The following is a 20684-nucleotide window of genomic DNA, read 5'->3' on the forward strand; positions in this document are numbered from 1 at the left end:
TTTTTTTAAAGCACCCCTTGATGTAAGCAAATGCTAATTATCTGCCCCCCACCCAAGATAAAAACGTGTGGGGTCTGAGAACCACACCGCCCCAACACACACCCCCAGGTAGAAACGTGTGGGGCCTGAAACATGTGAAGGCCTAAGAGCATGACCCCAAGATAAAAATGTGGGGCCCAAAGGTAACTCTCTCTCCCTTCTCCCCCCAGGAAACATCACGTGTGGACCTGAGAGAAAACCAGCCAACAACTGGACACCCGTTTTGCCAGGATCGTGTGGGCCTGAGAGCACCAGCCCCCCTGAAACCTGTGGGCCTGAGAGCACCACACACACACCAGGTACTATCATGTGTGGGTATGAGAGAGCCTCTCCCACGTAAAAATGTGGGCCTGAGAGTATCTGCCCCCCCCCCCCCCCCCGCAGGAAACACCATGTTTCACCAAGCTAGCCCCCTTCCAGGTGAAACGTGACGCCTGAAGGCAACCACTCCAAGATACCACATGTGAGCCTAAGAGGAACACACACCCCGGTAGAAACAAGTCCCCACCTGCGATACCTGCGAATCTCAAACCTGCCACCTCACTTATCTGGTGTGAAGGAAGGAAGGAAGGAAAGAAAGAAAGAAAGAAACTCAGCCTTGTTATTTCTACATTTGCCACTGTACATACACACGTAAAGCAATACACTAACCAAAACTTTTTTCCCAGAATAAGCAGGGGAGACTACTATAGGATGGCTGTTTTGCAGAATAAATGCCTTCTTCCTGGGCTCACCCACATGCAGAATTATTGCCTGGAGTAGGAGGCGTACGTGCTGCTTATATACCCACAGAAGGCTGTACACCCACCATGCTGGTACAGGACAAAGACGGAGACTGTATAATACTGGTGGATAGGACTGTTTATGACTGTATGTTGGTGGCATCTCTTCCATCCTATGCATACGGTGCACCATTTATTTTCTTTTGGGAGGCTAATACTGATTACATTATTCATGCAGGCTTTGTATTAAAGCAAACCTGAACTAAAAATTAAGTCAAAATAAACATGCACACCTCATACTTACCTCCCATGTAGTCTGCTCATCAATCTCTTTCTCCTCTCCCACTTCCTGTTTGTCCACTTTGATCAATGGAATTCTCTGTCCTCTATTTTGAACTTGGTGTAATTTGCCTTCTTAAAACAGAAGGAAATTTGCAATAATTCAGTTATAAATCAACATTTGTGGTTACCCACAATGCACTACTACTAAATATGCAAATTCATACAGCCTTATCAATCCCTGCCATGTACTGATGAGGACCAAAAGTCCGAAACAGGCTGTCTACATGTGGGTTTGATATGGCTGTGTAAAACTTAAAGCTATTGGCTTGCTATACACCAGCGGTTCTGGATGCTTGCTTGGCTTAACAAGGGCGAAAAGGGATAATTTGCATATTTAGTAGTAGTGCATTGTGGGTAACCACAAATGTTCATTTATAACTGAATTATTGCAAATTTCCTTCTGTATTAAGAAGGCAATCACACCAAGCTTGGCTTTTTTAGTAGGAGGGCTTTTTAGTTCCTTTTATACCCCTATACATTCCTAGTAGTTTGGGTCACCCTGAGCTGCTTGGTTACTCTGTTGTACTCTCCATTTTGAAAATGGCCATTACCCCATAACAGTTTTCTGGTCAGCACACTGTTAACCTCCCTGGCGGTAAGCCCGTGCTGAGCACGGGCTATGCCGCTGGGAGGCACCGCTCAGGCCCCGCTGGGCCGATTTGCATAATTTTTTTTTTGCTGCACGCAGCTAGCACTTTGCTAGCTGCGTGCAGTGCCCGATCGCCGCCGCTACCAGCCGATCCGCTGCTATACGCGTCGCCGCAGCCGCCCCCCCCCCCCGACCCCGTGCGCTGCCTGGCCAATCAGTGCCAGGCAGCGCTGTGGGGTGGATCGGAGTCCCCTTTGACGTTACGACGTCGATGACGTCATCCCACCCCGTCGCCATGGCGACGGGGGAAGCCCTCCAGGAGATCCCGTTCTTTGAACAGGATCTCCTGATCTCTGATCGCCGGCGGCGATCGGAGGGGCTGGGGGGGATGCCGCTGAGCAGCGGCTATCATGTAGCGAGACCTCGTCTCGCTACATGAAAAAAAAAAATTGTTTTAAAAAAACGTATTTGCTGCCCCCTGGTGGATTTTGACAAACCGCCAGGAGGGTTAAACTGTAACATCGCCCACTTGAGCCATAGGGAAACATGGACATTACCTTGTTCAACAGATTTAATTTTATTTGTAACTGACAGCAACTGATATATAACTGACAGCAACTGATATATTTCAGTTCTGACAAAATCTTGTCAGAACTGGAAATGATTGTAAGCAGAAAATGGCGAGCTTCTAAGGAGAACTGACGGTGAGGTAAGTATGTCATATTCAATTGCAGGTACATCATGTGTTTATTTTAAATAATTTTACACGATTTAGGTTCACTTTAGGCTGGGTGCACACTTGTCAGTGTGGGAAAGGTCGCGCTTTCCTGTCATGTGCGTTTTTCGTGTGTTTTATGTGCGTTTGCGGGGTTTTTTCCCGCACATGCGGTTTTCTACAGTTTTGCATGCTTTTTAATGCATTTGCGGTTCACATATACAAAATGCATATGCGTTTTGTATGTGCTTTGCATGCGTTTTTCTATTGCGTTTTATGCAAATCGCTAGGATAACAACAGGAAGTGGAAATACATCAGAAAGTTTATTTTTCAAAAACGCATATAAATACACATGAAAAACCTATACAAAATGCATTATGTTGCATCACCATTGACTTTCATTATGTGCGTTTTTGATGCGTTTTAGAAAAATATGCAACAAAACCAGTGTTTTTAAAAACACATATTTTAAAACGCATATAAAATGCATATGCAGTTTTTATATGCGTTTTTTTTATGCAACCCATTGACTAACATTATACGCATAAACACTGCGTTTTACGCAACGTTAGCGCTTCTGCCTAGTGTGTTCCCCGCCTCAAAGTCTATGTCCAGTCTCCATTGCAGTGAGTTGACTTGCAGAATTGTTCTGCAACACAACTGAGCACTGGGAACTAGCCCTTCGGCTTTGTTCGCATCTAAAATCGAAATCGCTGACGCCAGTGTTTTTCGATTTTCTTGTGCGATTTTTTTTTTAGCCCCTCCTGGCGCTTACCTGCACGCTGTGATTTTTTATAAAGCGCTTCTCTAAGCGCTTCTACAGAGTGATTGTTTTTTTCACTTCCTGACATCAGTCAGGAAGTGAACCCTTTCACCCGGAAATGAATAAATGCAATGTATTTATTAATGAAAACGCCGGGGAAATCGCAACACAAAGCATTTTTTCAAGCGCTTTGCGATTTCCCTATACCTTCCATTGAGGCGAATTGCCCCAAAAATGGTACAGGCAGCACATTGGTGAGCAGATCGTCATTGAACCGTTTAGATGTGAACACTCTCACAGGGAATCATTCCACAAGCGTTTTTAGGGCGATTTTGGAAATCGCCAGTGCTTAAAAAAAGGTGTGAACAAGCCCTTATGCTGGCTTTTTTGACCGACCTTATGCTGCAGGAAAAATCTGTCATCATCAAAATAAAAGATTTTTCTCCCCCAAAAACACCTGATACACGATGACGCTTGTCTACAGTCAAGTGGCATTTAAACATGGCAACCAGCCAGAGGGTGAGAGAAGAAACCTCATACGTCAGCGCTGGATGAACTTTGTCAGCTGCGCTGCACTGTCTGATGTTTCCACTAAAGCGTGGAATTGCAATGCATGGCTGCATCCATTTTACTGCAAACAGTGCGATTCCGTTTATTACAACTGCATTTGAGAGAATCGCGCAGTATTGCAGTGCCGTGCGTTGTGATGGCCACCTGTGCGTTGCACACAGCCGAAAAGTTGGGAAATCACCTTAGCTAACTGAAATAACTAAAGGAAACCAAGTGCCACTTTTTTTCTCTGCAGTTTGTCCTGGTTTCTAATAGCTATAGGAACTGCCATGTTCCCCGCTCACCTTCTACAATACAATACAATACAATAACATTTCTATAGCGCTTTTCTCCCATAGGACTCAAAGCGCTTAGGCTCTCTCAGATTCAGTAATTAGTAGGATGAAGTATTCACACAACAAAAGTTATATTTCTGCAAATGCCAAACTGAACAGGTGGGTTTTCAGTCTGGATTTAAACACGTCCAGGGATGGGGCTGTCCTGATCTGTTGAGGTAAGGAGTTCCAAAACGTAGGGGCAGCATGACAGAAGGCTCTGGGACCAAAAGTTTCCAAGTGGACTCTGGGTATGACTAGATTATTAGAACCTGTGGATCTGAGAATGCGGGGATTGCTACGCAGCTGTAACATATCTTTCATGTATCCAGGGCCTAGATTATTCAGGGATTTAAATGTCAGTAGGCCGATCTTGAATAGGACCCTCCATTCTATAGGTAGCCAGTGAAGGGAGTGCAGGACTGGCGTTATGTGGCAGTGACGGGGTTGGTTGGTTAGCAGTCTGGCAGCAGTATTCTGTATCAGCTGTAGGGGGTACAAGACCTTTTTTGGAAGGCCAGTGTAGAGAGCATTGTAGTAGTCCAGTCGGGATGTGATGAAGGCGTGGACTAAGGTTGGCAGATCTTCTGGGGGTATGAGGTGCTTGATTTTTGCAATGTTCTTCAATGTTCTAGCTGCCCAGGGAAAGGTGTGAAGATAGCATCTGTGACTTCTGTAAACTCTCTGAAGCATAGTGACCGTTGACCAATATCTCCACCCCTCTTGCTGTTTAAAGCTTTTTGCCAGTGTGTGCAATAAAATAATTACAGCTGTCCTTATCTGCCTGAAATTTCTGTGGTTGGGCAGGCCTGGGAAGTAGTAGGAAGTAGGATAATAAAGGCCTCTGCTAAACATTTAAATGTAAAAAGAAGAGTTAAAATGTAAGTTTTTTTTAATCATGAGCCACATTGTTGTCATGCATGTTTAAAGTGCTATCGATATGCCCTGGGTGCTAAAAATGGTGCCTGGTTCATTAAGGCACCTATGCATTTGCAGCTTAGGCTTATTGAACCAACTGTTTCAGTTGCGTTTTGTAAGTGTGTAGAGGTGTCCCCTAATGTCCACCAACAGGGCGGATTCCCATTGGTCAATCCAATGGGGAGCCTGAGGTTTCTGATCTGTATAGTGGTGCTTCTCCCGTGCAGTGGACTAATGATGGTGACAGCGGCGTGGGAGGAACGCGACACAGTGACCAGCCTATTGAAAACGGACATTTTCCATACTCCAGTGGCGTAGCTAAGGAGCTGTGGGCCCTGATGCAAGTTTTACCTTGGGGCCCCCCAAGCACTCTATACAGAACAATTGATACGGCGCACCAAAACCTGCCAATGGCAACTACAGTGTCAGAGGTGCAAGAAGGGGATGGGAAACAGTTTGTTAATGATTACCGCTATTCTAAGTATCTATAGAAGTGACTATTATGAGCACAGGACCAATAGAGAGCTAATACTGTAGTTGAGGGAGGGCCCCTCTGGCCCAAGGGCCCCGATGCGGTCGCAACCTCTGCAACCCCTATTGCTACGCTCCTGCCATACTCATAGGCTACCACTTATTCCGTCGGCATCCGCTTCTTCCGGCCTATCCAGAAAAGTCATGCAGGGCCCATACTTGCTTTTTACTCGTCAGAATGGACCAAACTCTGAACTGACTAATGTGAGCGGATCCTATCACAAAGTGACCAGCGTGTTATCGTTGGACGTCCGCGGTGACACAGCGCGAGTAATGTAAGTCAATGGGCGCTGCAGGAAACTTAAACACGTACAGGCCGTCCCCTACTTACAAACCACTCACGTTACAATTTGTCTTCATGTACAAAGTATACAATAATGGGTTTTATTATATACTTATGTAGTTCATTTTAAATGTTACAGTATTGCATAAACTGTAAAATACATACAGTATATATATATATATATATATATATATATATATATATATATATATATATATACTTTAAATGCACATTGAAAAAAAACAAAAAACATTATAGTATATGTTCAAATCCAGAGTTGTCCAAAAGTAAACAATTCATCTACGTTTCACCATTCTTAACACAGGACTCAACTTTCCAACAAAATCAACTTACAATCTCCGGGAACGGAATGTACTTGTAAGCAGGGGCCGCCTTTATCCATGTGAAATACATACTTTGGAGCCTAGGAGCTGCATAATTGCAAAATAGCACAATAAAAATGCCAGCAGGTCTTAAAGCGGACCAGAACATCCTCTCTGCTCTAAAAGATAACCACCAGCATCATAACCTTTAAGGAAAAACATTTCTTTGTTACAGCTGATACAAATCCTGCAATAAATCTGCAGTGTGTCTACTTCCTGCTTTCATGGAAGCAAACATAGGGTTAAAATCCTGTGTTTACAAATTAGCTGCTCTGCTGAAGGAGCCAGCTGAGAGATAAAATTACAGTGGTGATTAGGCACAGATGAGGGGGAGATTAGACAGGCTAAACTCTTTAAATACATACACAGTGCATTTCTCTATATTTTATTTTTCTGTCCTGTATAAGAGTTCAGGTCCACTTTAAGGTATGTACACACATCCGATTTTGATTGGCCAATCACTGGACACTTTTACTACCATTGAAAACCAACTGACTTTGAATACTATGAACAGAATGGGCTTGATTCACAAAAGAGTGCCAACTGTTAGGACGGCCGTTTTCACGTGAATTTTCGCATTGTGCGCGATCGCAAATTTTCGCGCAAAACGGTATCGATTTCGTGTAAAAATTCGCGTTTGCGTGCGAAAATGTTATAGTTTCACGCGAAAATGGCCGTGCTGAGAGTTAACATTCTTTTGTGAATCAAGCCCATTGCGTAGATAAGCTCTCATACAACATGGAAGTGGTAAAATTGGCCATTGGCCAATCAAAATTGAATGTGTGTACCAGGCTTTAGGAAGGACTATATGGGCTTGATTCACAAAAGAGTGCTAACTGTTAGTACGGGCGTTTTCTTGCAAATTTTCGTATTGCGCGCGATCGCGAATTTTACTGCGAAACGATAACGTTTTCGCAAAATCGATATTGTTTTTGCGCGAATATTCGCGATCGCGAAAATTCGCGCAAAAACTCCCTTGCTAACAGTTAGCACTTTTTTGTGAATCAAGCCCTGTGTATTCACTGGCAGAACAAAAATCTCAGTCATGTCATTGAAACGTGACAGCTGATTGGCTGCAGTGTTTTTTGCCCTTTGCACACGGCTATTTGCCTTACTAGATAAATGTTTGGTCTTTTGTTATTCCTTCACGACTGCACCTTTGCTTTCCCTGACTGTTTCGTTCTTGTAGGTTTCTTTCTCCCGGTCTCTACCCAACCCTCTATGTGTTTATCAGTCTGCCCAGCCCCCTCCATTCTTCACCAGAGTTCCTGGCTGCTTGTCAGGTGAGTTGACGTCATCCCTTATCTGACAACGCACAAGGCCGTCTCACGGTCCTGCCCACATCGGTATTGTGTACGCCGCGCTGCTCGCCTGTTTACATACAAACACATGCACACCATAACTCCTTCGCTGTCACGACAAACACACCGCGTAAGCATAAGTTTCACAAAAACAGAAATACTGTATCCTACAGCAACATAAGAAAAGATTGGGGGAGCTGTAAGGCTGGCCAGGCACAGTGAGAAAGCAGGCCGATCTCCCTCAAGGCTGGTACTACATGATGGAGGTATTACCTATCACCCAGGGTCCAAAACCCCAGTAACCATGAACTCATTACTGCCATACACATACCCCTTAAAATGTGGTTAAAGCGAACTCAGAACTTTCTCTCTGCTCTTAAAGATAAGCAACAGCATAATACCCTTTAAAGAAAAACATTTCTTTGTTATAGCCGATAAACAGAATACCCAAGCAGCTCGGGGTGACCCAAAACGACTAGGAAAGTATAGGGGATTACGATTTTCCCTGGACGCCTTTAAAAGAAAAATGCTGAAAAAAACGCAGCATGCAGTAACGATTAAAAATTGTAAATAGGAATTGCATGTTAAAGGGATACTTAAGTCAACTGGAAAAAATGAGTTTAACTCACCTGGGGCTTCCCTCAGCCCCCTGAAGCCAATCGGTGCCCTCGCAGCCCCGCTCCGATGCTCCTGGACCCGCCGGCGACGACTTCCGGTTTCGCCGTCACCGGCCGACAGGCATGAGAACGCAAGTGATTCTTCGCGTTCCCAGCCACAATAGCACCCCCTATACTGCAACAATCACTCGCGTTCCCATGCCTGTCGGCCGGTGACGTCGAAACCGGAAGTCGTCGCCGGCGGGTCCAGGAGCATCGGAGCGGGGCTGCGAGGGCACCGATTGGCTTCAGGGGGCTGAGGGAAGCCCCAGGTGAGTTAAACTCATTTTTTCCAGTTGACTTAAGTATCCCTTTAAGGCTCCCAGCACACTGCAAATCCGATTTGTGATACTGTTTTTCCGTGGATGCTATGGAAAGAAAAACGCGGAAAAAACGCAGCACGCAGTACCGATTAAAAATCGGAAATCAGAATCGCATGTGAAAATTAATTAAAAATTGAAAATGGAATCACATGTAGTGTGCAAGAGGCCTTTAAAGAGACCGCAAAGCCCTCCTACTAAAAAGCCAACACCCAGCATAGCTTGCCTTCTTAAAACAGAAGGTATTTGTGATCATTCAGGTTTAAGTGAACAACAGTGGTCTCCCACAATGCATCACTGCTGAATATGCAAAGTATCTCTTTATGCCCCTGAAACCCAGGCTTACATCCAGAACCACTGGTATAGCAAGCCTATAGCTTATACATGTTACAGAGAAACACCAACCCCACATGTAGACAGCCTGTTTTGGACTGTTGATCCTCCTCTGCGCATGGCAGGGATTGATATGGCTGTATGGGAGAAGGTTTAGATCAGAAGAACAGAATACCCAAGCAGCCTTCGGGGTGACTTAAAACCACTAGGAAAGTATAGGGGACTAAAAGAGACAGACAAGCCCTCCTACTAAAAATCCCTGCCATGCACTAAGGAGCACCAATAGTCTGAAACAGGTGTGCATGTTTGGTTGATGTGGTATATCAATGCCTGCCATGCACGGAGGAGGATGCTCCTGGTGACGTGGGCGTGCTCACAGGCAGCATGAGCACACGCCCACGCATGGGCAGAGGATGTAAACCCATTCAGGGGTCGGCGATCCTTCAGAGGCTGCCAGCGGGACCCAAGAGAAGAACAGAGATGCGGCGAGAGACACATGTGACTTGGAGGGGCTGGAATAAGCCCCGTGTAACTAAAGCTAGTTTTTATCCAGCGCCTCGGATATCCTTTAAGGGGTAAAAATAATTTAATAAAAAATAAATCACGGGCAAGCGGTTGGGTTATTAACCTTACCACCCGCCAATCCTTGCAGCAATAATGGAGAGACTTACCATACATTTGCAGGCTCTATTGTACACTGGCAGTACGCTTGCATTTTTCTTTTTTTTGCCTAAAAGGGGCTTTATCACTTTAGGTCCCTTCTGTACAGCCGACCCCTCTAGCCTCCCTCAACCCAAAGTACCAAAAAGTAAAGAAAAGAGTAAACAATTATCTCCATAGCAACTAGTCCAACGCTTGTTTCAGTCTTCTGTCGTATTCTTGAATAGTGATGGAATGTGGTTACTGAGGGCAGCGAAACCACTCTGAAAAAGCCCCAGAGTGTTTTAGTGATCTGTCTTGTTTGGTATCCCTTGTTTTGCTGATGTTAAGTGCTGTAGGTACATAAACATATTTTCTGACCATGAGGTATTGGTGGTCTATTCTATGTTTAAATAATATGAATCATACCAAAACAAACTATCCACTGCACTACCCACGTTTATAAAATCACTTTGAAAGCATAAACTTACAGGAGAGGCTGTGGATGTGCGTTTAGATACTGTGGACTAATGTAGGCCACACACTATTATTTTGCATAGAGCTGACACCTTCTGCAGCACTTTACAGAGTACATAGTCACGTCACTGACTGCCCCTCAGAGGAGCTCACAGTCTAGTCCAGGCATGGGCGAAATTGGCCCTCCAGCTGTTGAGGAACTACAAGTCCCACAATGCGTTGTAGCATGTAGCTTTATAGTGAAGCCGCTGGAGCGCACACGCAGGAGGCGGGGGAGTGTCCGTACTTCTGGCGTCATGATGCGACGCCAGAAGCGAAGATTACAGGACATACTGCGCATGTGCGGCGCAGTATGTCTGGGTCAGGGGTCAGGAGAGTCGGCCAGTACCGGGAGCTGTGGCTGACGAGCGGGACCCGACGGCAGGGAGCGAGGGGAGCGGTGAGTATGTACTTTTCTTTACCTACACAATGCAGGTTTTATCTCTCTGCAGCCTTTCAGCTGCAGTATCCTTTAAAGCCAAGGATACAAGTAGCGTAGTTAACATATCTGCTTGTTTTTGAATCACATGAGAGGAATCCAGAGAAAACACCGGTAGCAGTACTGCTCGGATACCCCTTTTCAAAATCCGGATTGGACCCAAATATCCACTCCGGGTCGGATATCCGAGTTCAAAATTTTCTGATCCGAATCGGACATCCGACCCCAGTTTCTGGGATATCCGGGCAAATTCGGATATCTGGATAGAAAAAAACGGAAGGGGCCTTTAAATTGCTTTAAAAACGTTTTTTAGGGTGAATGAGGCCTGTAGCATAATTATTTTTTAAAGGGAAACACTAATTGATGATGTGGGGATTTAAAATCCCCCCCAAAAAAAGGAGCAGGGCAATGCTGCAGGTGTAACGTCTGCCAGGAGCATGCCGGATGTGGCACTTGGCATGTGGCACTTGGCACCTGGCACATTGCACTTGGCATGTGGCACTTTGCATGTGGCACTTGGCACGTGGCGCTTTGCACTTAGCACGTGGCACTTTGCACTTGGCACTTTGCATGCGGCACTTTGCACTTAGCACATGGCACTTTGCACGTGGCACTTTGCACGTGGCACTTTGCACTTGGCACTTTGCATGTGGCACTTTGCACGTGGCACTTTGCACGTGGCACTTTGCACGTGCCACGTGCAAAGTGCCACATGCTAAGTGCCAAGTGCCATGTGCCAAGTTACACGTGCCAAGGGCCACGTGCCAAGTGCCGAGTGACAGTCAGACAGCAGAGCAGAAGACACTAACTGTCACACTGGCACTGCTCAGCAGCACAGCAGTTCTGTAGTAAGCTAACACAGTAGTACTACTACTCTAACAACTACTAGCACTGATAGCAGTACTACAGTACTAACTACACAATAACACAGTAATCCTATTCCCTAATCCCTAACCTATACTGTAGCTAGCTAAGGCTAATAGCTGGCCAGCAGGCAGCAGCTGGCCTGGTCTGTGCACAGCACACCCACAGACACATAGCAGCTGCAGCAGCCCTGCAGCACACACTTTGACTGTCACACAATGAAATCAAGCTAATTAACAATACAACAATAGTGTAGTGATAGTGAAGGGGTTAATCACAGAACAGCTTTAGGTTTATCACTCTGTACAGCACTTGCTAGGCCAGCAGCACTGGAGCATGTCTCTCAGTGAGCATTCACAAGCAAGGACGATATTTCTCATCATGGCAGCCCTCCTTATTATACAAGGGGGCTGGCCAGTGTTCCTTTCTGTGATTGGGTGCCAGGGCTTAGGCTGGGAGCCCTCTGATTTGCTCAATAAGGTCAGGTGGGGCTGACCAGGGTTCCCCTCTGTGATTGGTTGCTAGGGCTTCTGCTGGGAGCCCTCTGATTGGCTCAATGATGTCCTGGACGTCATACAGTATCTCAATAGTCAGATTTCTGCGGATATCCGTGGATATCCGTGGATATCTATCCGCAGATAGCTATCTGGATTTCCACAGAAATACAGTATCTGAATCCGAATCGGATAGCTGAAAAAAGGTCGGATATCTGGGTTACCCGGATATCCGGAATCTGCATGAGCAGCACTGACCAGTAGTCCCAGAGACAGGAAACCCGGCGGAACATGCATGATGCTCTCTGGCTGCCATGGATGCTCCATCTCATTTCCTATCTCTGGGACTAACAGTGTTCCTATGACATCTAGCAAATCAAATGAGATGTAAGGCTGTTGTCTAGGACAGTGATTCCCAACCGCTGTGACGCGGCACACTAGTGTGCCGCGGCATGGTGCCAGGTGTGCCGTCCAGTACGCTGGAGGGGGGAGCCGCGCTAGAAGGAGGGGCAGTGGAGGCAGCGGTGGGGAGGGGGGAAATATCCCCCCCCTCCCTCACCTGGGACCCCTCCTTCTGCCTCTCTCCCCCTCCATTTAGCGGTGGCAAGTGCAGGGCGGCTCGGCGGCGGGGAGACATGCGCAGACTTACCACTTCTGCGTTCCAAGCGCCGGCAGCGTCATGTCGTCAGATCTCCGCCTTCAATGCCGCCCACTGTGCTTCCTGATTAGCGGAAGAGCAGTGGGCGGCATTGAAGGCGGAGATCTGACGACATGACGCTGCCGGCGCTTGGAACGCAGAAGTGGTAAGTCTGCGCATGTCTCCCTGCCGCCGAGCCACCCTGCACTTGCCACGGCTAAATGGAGGGGGAGAGAGGCAGAAGGAGGGGTCCCAGGTGAGGGAGGGGGGGGATATTTCCCCCCTCCCCACCGCTGCCTCCACTGCCCCTCCTTCTAGCGCTGCTTCCCCCCCTCCTGGGCATCTATACTGGGGGGAACTGTACTAGCTATACTGGGGGCAACTAAACTAGCTGTACTGGGGGCAACTAAACTAGCTTTACTGGGGGCAACTAAACTAGCTTTACTGGGGGCAACTAAACTAGCTTTACTGGGGGCAACTAAACTAGCTTTACTGGGGGCAACTAAACTAGCTATACTGGGGGCAACTAAACTAGCTACACTGGGGGCAACTATACTAGCTATACTGGGCACTACCTACCTATGCTAGCTATGCTGGGCACTATGCTAGGTATGCTGGGCACTATACTAGCTATACTGGGTACCATACTAGCTATCTGGGCACTATACTAGCTATACCGGGCACTACCTACCTATACTGGGGCACTACCTATCCATACTGGGACTATACTAGCTATACTGGGGCACTATACTAGCTATACTGGGGCACTATACTGGGGTAACTATACTAACCATACTGGGGCAACTAAACTCCCTATACTGGGGCAACTATGCTAGCTATGCAGCCGCACCCCAGCCCCCCCCCCCCCCCCCCCATAGCCTGCTACACACGGCACTGTCCACTAGGTCGTGCAAACACCCGCGCGCCCCCCGCCGTTCCCCGGAGAAAAATATGGTCAGAAAGTGTTCCCCGGGCCGGAAAAGGTTGGGAATCACTGGTCTAGGAGAACTCATGGGGAAGCATGTGATCAGTTTGGTCAGGTGATAGATATGTAAGTCTCTGATTTGCTAACCATAATCATGTTCTAAAGCAAGATGTGATCACAGCCAATCAGAGCTTTGCAAATCTATCAGCTGATAAAACAATTCACATGATTCCCCATGAGTTCTCCTAGACAGGACCATCGCTACTTCCAAAGCCTTTATCAGTTATCTACTGATGTAGAAGCTGTAGAAGCTAATTCTCAAAAACAGGATAGGTGTGTTATCAGAAATGGGTGACCGATGTTCCGACTAATGACAGGGACAGAGACCAGATCCTTGATGACTTCCCATCCACTGTAGTCTACTAGGGACAAACTGAAATTCCTCCACATGATTTCTCTTACTTCGGAGAGGTTACACAAAATAGTAGCGTTCACAATGCGGTTGCTCTTGCTGTGGTCAGGAGAAGGGGGCGTTTATGCACATATTTTGGTCATGTCTTGATATTATTTCCTTCTGGGAAGGGGTTGCTGGTGCAGCCAATGCTATTGACTCATATTTAGCTTCATCCGGGAATGTTGTTACTGAGAAATGTGGGTGAGTGTGTCCACTCTAGCTCTAAAAGACTTTTGATTAAATTGCTTGTGTTCTATGCCAGGAAAGTGGAGATCTCAGTGTTCCAACGGTTGCTATGTGGGTAGATTTTATGCACAAGTACTAAGCATCCTTATGCCTGAAGTCAAATGGGCATTAGAAGGTCTTTCTGATAACATGGCTCCAGAAAGTTATGGAATTCCAGTGGAACTTCTGAAAAGCTTGCACGAGGATGCGGTTGGAGTGCCAATTAAATATGGAAAACACAAAAGAGTGGCCACTGGATTGGAAAAGGTCAGTTTACATTCCAATCCCCAAAAAATGGGTGATGCCAAAGAGTGTTCATATTATCGAGAAGCCCTGAGAGCTCGTTGGATGGCCAGAAGATCTAACCAGTCAATACTTAAAGAAATAAGGTAGGAGTGTTTCGCTAGAATGGTTGATACTACTAAAACACAGATACCTAGGTCACATATTGAGAAGACCGAAATCTTTAGAGCAATCCATGATGCTTGGAAAAATTGAGGACAAAAGAAGAAGAATACGACAGAGGCTAAGATGATAGACCACATAGGTAAAGCTATGAACATCATAAGAAAGAAAAACAATCCTGCACTGCTCCAAGGCTTTTAATTCAGTCAGCTCAATCTTCATACAATGTATTCAAGTCCATTCCATAGAAAATACATTAAGATCTGACATACCCTTCTTGAGTCCTGGCTGTGGGGCAATGTGGGGGCGGCAGCGGCCTGCCTGACGACCGTTTCGCTCAAACGAGCTTCCTCTGAGGCTCCGTGCGCTCTACACATCCCGTCATGGGGGATTTTATACTGACAAGCAGTGGCTTAGTGTTCCGGGCACGTGACGCCTCTACGCATCATTTCCTGTCTGCGTCACCCGCGGGCACGCGTCCATTACGACGCGTGTCACGCGTACGTCTACGACAGGAAGTCCATGCGTTCCATGCTGGATTCCACCTTCTCCCCTCCCCGCAGGGCGCGCACACGCTGGTCATGACGCATGTCACGACGCATATACGCCCGCCCCCGGACAGGAGGAAAGTGCGATCCCCATCGGATACCTAGGGCCCAAGTAATTTGAGTCCCAACATCCTCCACTGGGTGGTGCTCAAATATACAGGAGAGGACAATCACTATACATATCTTATAGTATCAAAACACAAATTAAAAACTGTATCTTTACTTCAACATTTGTGTAAAAACTTAAATCTTAAAACATATAGTAAAAGCTATATTTCAAATAATGCATATTCAATTAAATTCGTTCATTATATATTCCATAGATTCTCTATATATGGGGATCAAGTCGTGGGTTATAGGCTATTCATTTAATGCTAAGCATACATTTTCCTTATTTAATTCTCCATTCCTGGATATTTATGCACCATATATTAAAGATTTCCCACATTCCCCCACCTTTTTGCATTATTTTATTCTAAAAACAATCCTCAGGTTTAGCTGGACAAACAATTCAACCCTCTTCTTCATCTATTTATGGATCTAAGAAGCATTGCATATCTAAGTGGTCATTCAGACCCAAAGGTCCCATGGCATCGCTATTCACTATCCATCTACTTTCTTTCCTTAACAAATACTGTTCTCTATTACCTCCTCTATTTGGGATCCATACTACTTCTAATCCTGCAAAGGAGAGACATGTTGCATCCCAGTCATGTTCGTTCCTACAATGTTCGATCAACCTACTACAACCTCTTCCAGTTCTTACTGACTTCACATGTTCGTTTATACGTTCTCTCATTTCTCTCGTTGTCATACCAATGTAGAACCTATGACAGGGACACCAGATGATATAAACTACGTACTTCGTTCTACACCTTATAAAATCCTTGGTCTTGTTTTCTATAGGCCCAACTTTTAAGTATTTTCCTGGTTGCATCTGAGGACACAAAGAGCAACGGCCACATCTGTAATTTCCCTTTTGTCGTAATTTCTCCAACCACGTTTGTTCCCTGGGTGTTTTAAATTCCGTTGATGTTAATTTAGTACCAAGGGTGGATGCTCTCTTAAAAGTCACTAAGGGGGGTTGTTTGTATATCTCTCTCAGGACCGGATCTCTCTGGATCACCTTCCAATTTTTCAAAATGCTTTGTTTCACTTCTTTATGCATGGGAGTATAATCAAAAGAGAAAGTCAGTCGATTCTCCTTCCTCTCTCTATCATCTTTTTCTATCCCTCTATTCTTTTTTATGAGCTCCTTTCTATCCCTTTTTCTTGCTTTTTCTAAAGCTTCCTCTAGCATCTCAGGTTCATAACCTCTTTTCTCCAGGTCTAATTTCAGGTTCATTGCTTGTTCCAAAAAATCCTTTTCTTGGGTATTATTCCGCTTTAATCTTAGGAACTGCCCATATGGGAGAGATCTGAAGGTGTGCTCCGGGTGATAGCTCTCTTTATGCAACAACAGGTTTCCACCAATTGGTTTTTTATATCCCTTTGATATGACCTTCCCTTCTTTAATAATCAATTCCAAATCCAGGTAGTTCACCTTCTCGGTACTGTATTCATATGTGAATTGCATATTTTCTTTTCCACTATTTAAATACAAGAAGTATTCTTCCCATGTAGCACGAGTCCCGGACCAGTACACCAGGACGTCATCGACAAATCTGGACCATCTCCTGAGGCAATTGCCATGTGGGACACCGGCGGCATACACGTATTTCTCCTCCCACCAGGCCAAAAATAAATTGGCATACGTGCATGACACCGACGTCCCCATGGCTGTGCCCGATTGTTGCCAATACCACTTCCCGTCGAATGTAAAGGCATTGTGGGTTAACACATACATTAGGCATTCGCATAGGAACTCTGTGTAATTTTCATCTTTATTTGCCCGTAAGAGGAAGAACCTTACTGCTTCTACCCCTGCCACATGAGGAATTTGATTATATAGGCTGACCACGACAACTGTTATAATTGCATCGCCGTTGCTCCAAGGTTCGCTTTCTATGCTTCTCAGCACGTCTAGGGTGTCTTGCAAGTAGGATGGCACCAATCGGAGCAACGGCCTCAAGAGATGGTCCAAAAACCTCGACAGTCTCTCGGTTAGGGAACCCATGCCAGAGACTATCGGTCGTCCCGGTGGACTAGTCCGGGACTTGTGGATCTTAGGTAAATGGTACCATATTGGGCGTTTAGGAAACTGTGGTATCAAGTCACTTGCTAATTTTTCTGATAAAAAGCCTTTTTCTACTCCCTTTCTCATCAAAGACCTTAAACTTCCCATGAATTTCAATGTGGGGTTCTCCTTTAGGGGTCTGTAAGTCTCCTCATCTCGCAATTGTCTCATTGCTTCTTCGTTATACTGCTGTGCTGTCATCACTACTAAAGCTCCTCCCTTATCTGCTTTCTTCAGTATTAGGTTGGGTCTATCTTTGAACCATTTCAGTGCATTTTCATCATTCCTATTCAAATTCGGTTTAACTTCTTTGTATATTAATGCCTTTAAATCATTCTCCACTTGATTCTGAAAGATATCTATTGCCGATCCTGGTGTAACTGGAAAGGGTCTTGTAGATTTACAGGGCCGGAATTCCTCCCTTTCCCTTTCCTGCAAAGCATCCACTGCTACTTCTTCCTGCTCATTACTCTCAGACCACAGTTCCTCTAATACGTTCAGAGTTCTCTTATCCTCCGTATTCCAATCCGGATTGGGTATAAAACCTAGGGGACCTATTATGTTCTCCTGATCTTTCTCTACCTGTGCATTAAATAACTTCCTCTTTTCAAAACAATTCCTGATATTCATTCTTCTTACTCCTTTGTATAAATCTATTTTAAAATCGCAGTATGACAACGAGAGAAATGAGAGAACGTATAAACGAACATGTGAAGTCAGTAAGAACTGGAAGAGGTTGTAGTAGGTTGATCGAACATTGTAGGAACAAACATGACTGGGATGCAACATGTCTCTCCTTTGCAGGATTAGAAGTAGTACAGATCCCAAATAGAGGAGGTAATAGAGAACAGTATTTGTTAAGGAAGGAAAGTAGATGGATAGTGAATAGCGATGCCATGGGACCTTTGGGTCTGAATAACCACTTAGATATGCAATGCTTCTTAGATCCATAAATAGATGAAGAAGAGGGTTGAATTGTTTGTCCAGCTAAACCTGAGGATTGTTTTTAGAATAAAATAATGCAAAAAGGTGGGGGAATGTGGGAAATCTTTAATATATGGTGCATAAATATCCAGGAATGGAGAATTAAATAAGGAAAATGTATGCTTAGCATTAAATGAATAGCCTATAACCCACGACTTGATCCCCATATATAGAGAATCTATGGAATATATAATGAACAAATTTAATTGAATATGCATTATTTGAAATATAGCTTTTACTATATGTTTTAAGATTTAAGTTTTTACACAAATGTTGAAGTAAAGATACAGTTTTTAATTTGTGTTTTGATACTATAAGATATGTATAGTGATTGTCCTCTCCTGTATATTTGAGCACCACCCAGTGGAGGATGTTGGGACTCAAATTACTTGGGCCCTAGGTATCCGATGGGGATCGCACTTTCCTCCTGTCCGGGGGCGGGCGTATATGCGTCGTGACATGCGTCATGACCAGCGTGTGCGCGCCCTGCGGGGAGGGGAGAAGGTGGAATCCAGCATGGAACGCATGGACTTCCTGTCGTAGACGTACGCGTGACACGCGTCGTAATGGACGCGTGCCCGCGGGTGACGCAGACAGGAAATGATGCGTAGCGGCGTCACGTGCCCGGAACACTAAGCCACTGCTTGTCAGTATAAAATCCCCCATAACGGGATGTGTAGAGCGCACGGAGCCTCAGAGGAAGCTCGTTTGAGCGAAACGGTCGTCAGGCAGGCCGCTGCCGCCCCCACATTGCCCCACAGCCAGGACTCAAGAAGGGTATGTCAGATCTTAATGTATTTTCTATGGAATGGACTTGAATACATTGTATGAAGATTGAGCTGACTGAATTAAAAGCCTTGGAGCAGTGCAGGATTGTTTTTCTTTCTTATGGTATACATGAAATCTAATTCTTGAATCCAAGCACGCAAGAGGTGATACCCTACACCCCAGCACCAGCGAGTGGAACCCTCCCTAAGACTGAAGTCCACAGTGCCCACCTCTTTTTCCTAATTACCTAAAGCTATGAACATGCCTATGCAACAACTGAAAGACGCAGTGATTGACAGCCACATCTGGCGTGCAAAAGTACATATCATGGCTCACCCTGGTTGCTGTCCCTGAAACTTCCCATTGGCGTTAAATATGATTTCCCCTCCGAGTCGTAGTGACTAGGAGGGAGAAGGAATTTGGCGTCCGGTGTTCGCTGGAACCAGGAATTACCCAGCCACGGACTATAGCATTGCTGCAGTAGTAGCACCTAACTCAGGCGCTATGTGGCTGGTGCTGTGTCCAGAAAGAGAAGCACTTCAAGTTTTAATCTGCATGTAAGCGGCTCCATGCTACTGCACAGATGTGAACACTACTGGTGCCTGTGCAGTGCATCCTCGCTTATACACGGAGGGGAGTGCAGCAGTGAAGAAGGAGAGCATCCCGGCCAGCAGAGGATCGAGGAAGCCTCTGGAGCATCCAGAGGATTCAAGGCCGGATTTATACTTTTTCCACCCCTAAGCAAACTTTCTTGCAGCTTCCCTTCCATGTGCAGCACCCCTCCCATTCCAAGTGCAGCCCCCTTTTCCATGTGTAACATTCCTGAACAGCAGCCTCCTTCAGTTCTATACAGGTCCCATTGGGCAGCAGCTGCCTATTTCCACATGTTGCTACTTATTTGCAACCTTTGTATTCCATGTGCAGCCTCTTCTTCCATATGCAGCAATCCCTCTTCCATGTCCAGCCGCCCCTTGGCCAGCTGCCGCCCAAGACCTGGACCTTTCCAGAAATCCGGCCCTGAGAGTCTTCAGTATACTGATGTATTTAAGGTTTTGCTTTCTTTTTTTTGTTTGTTTGTTTTTTATGATTTCAGATCTGCTTTTTTAAAAAAGAAAAAAAGTTTAAGTGACTGTAGTGTGAAGCTGAAAGACAATTTATTAGCATCAAGTTACAAAATAACTTTTAGTGTAAGTAAGGATCCTCAAAATGATGCATACATTTTTGCATTAGAGTAGAGTTACCTTTTAAAGTGATGTAGTTGACATTAGCTAAGCTAATGAAGCTGATATCTACACACTACTTCTGCCACTAGAGACGAAAGCAGGTCATTTTGGTGCCTGTTGCTCAGTGCTGAGCACCGAAGGTGGGTGTCGTCATAGCACTAGTGCTATGCTGTGTGCCCCGCGCAAGGGTAATTCTGGAATCCGGTGAATCCCAGACTCCAAATTACACCCTGTAGCAACTCGGAGGGGAATTAGTATTTAGTGCAGCTGAGAATTTGAGCAGCAGTAGGGTGAGCCGCCATTCGGCTCACCCTGCGCCCAACTCACCGGCGCCGCCATAAAACGTACGCCTAGAGACGGCCAGTAAGATGCTAAGCATTCCGGTGTGCTTGCATATTTAATGCAACTTTTATGCAGCCTGTAATTAAGCCAATCGAAATCAACAGGAAGTGCATCAAATTGGCCTGAATTGCAAGCTGAATGCAAATGTGCGTGTGTGCCAAGATGTTTGCATTTTATTGAGCAGAGCGCCACCTACAAAGGACTGGACCCCGTTACAGTGGACCTGAACTCTTGCACAGGACAGAACGAAAACAGAGAAATGCAC

This window comes from Hyperolius riggenbachi, chromosome 8 (assembly GCF_040937935.1).
Source record: "Hyperolius riggenbachi isolate aHypRig1 chromosome 8, aHypRig1.pri, whole genome shotgun sequence".
Lineage (NCBI taxonomy): Eukaryota > Metazoa > Chordata > Amphibia > Anura > Hyperoliidae > Hyperolius > Hyperolius riggenbachi.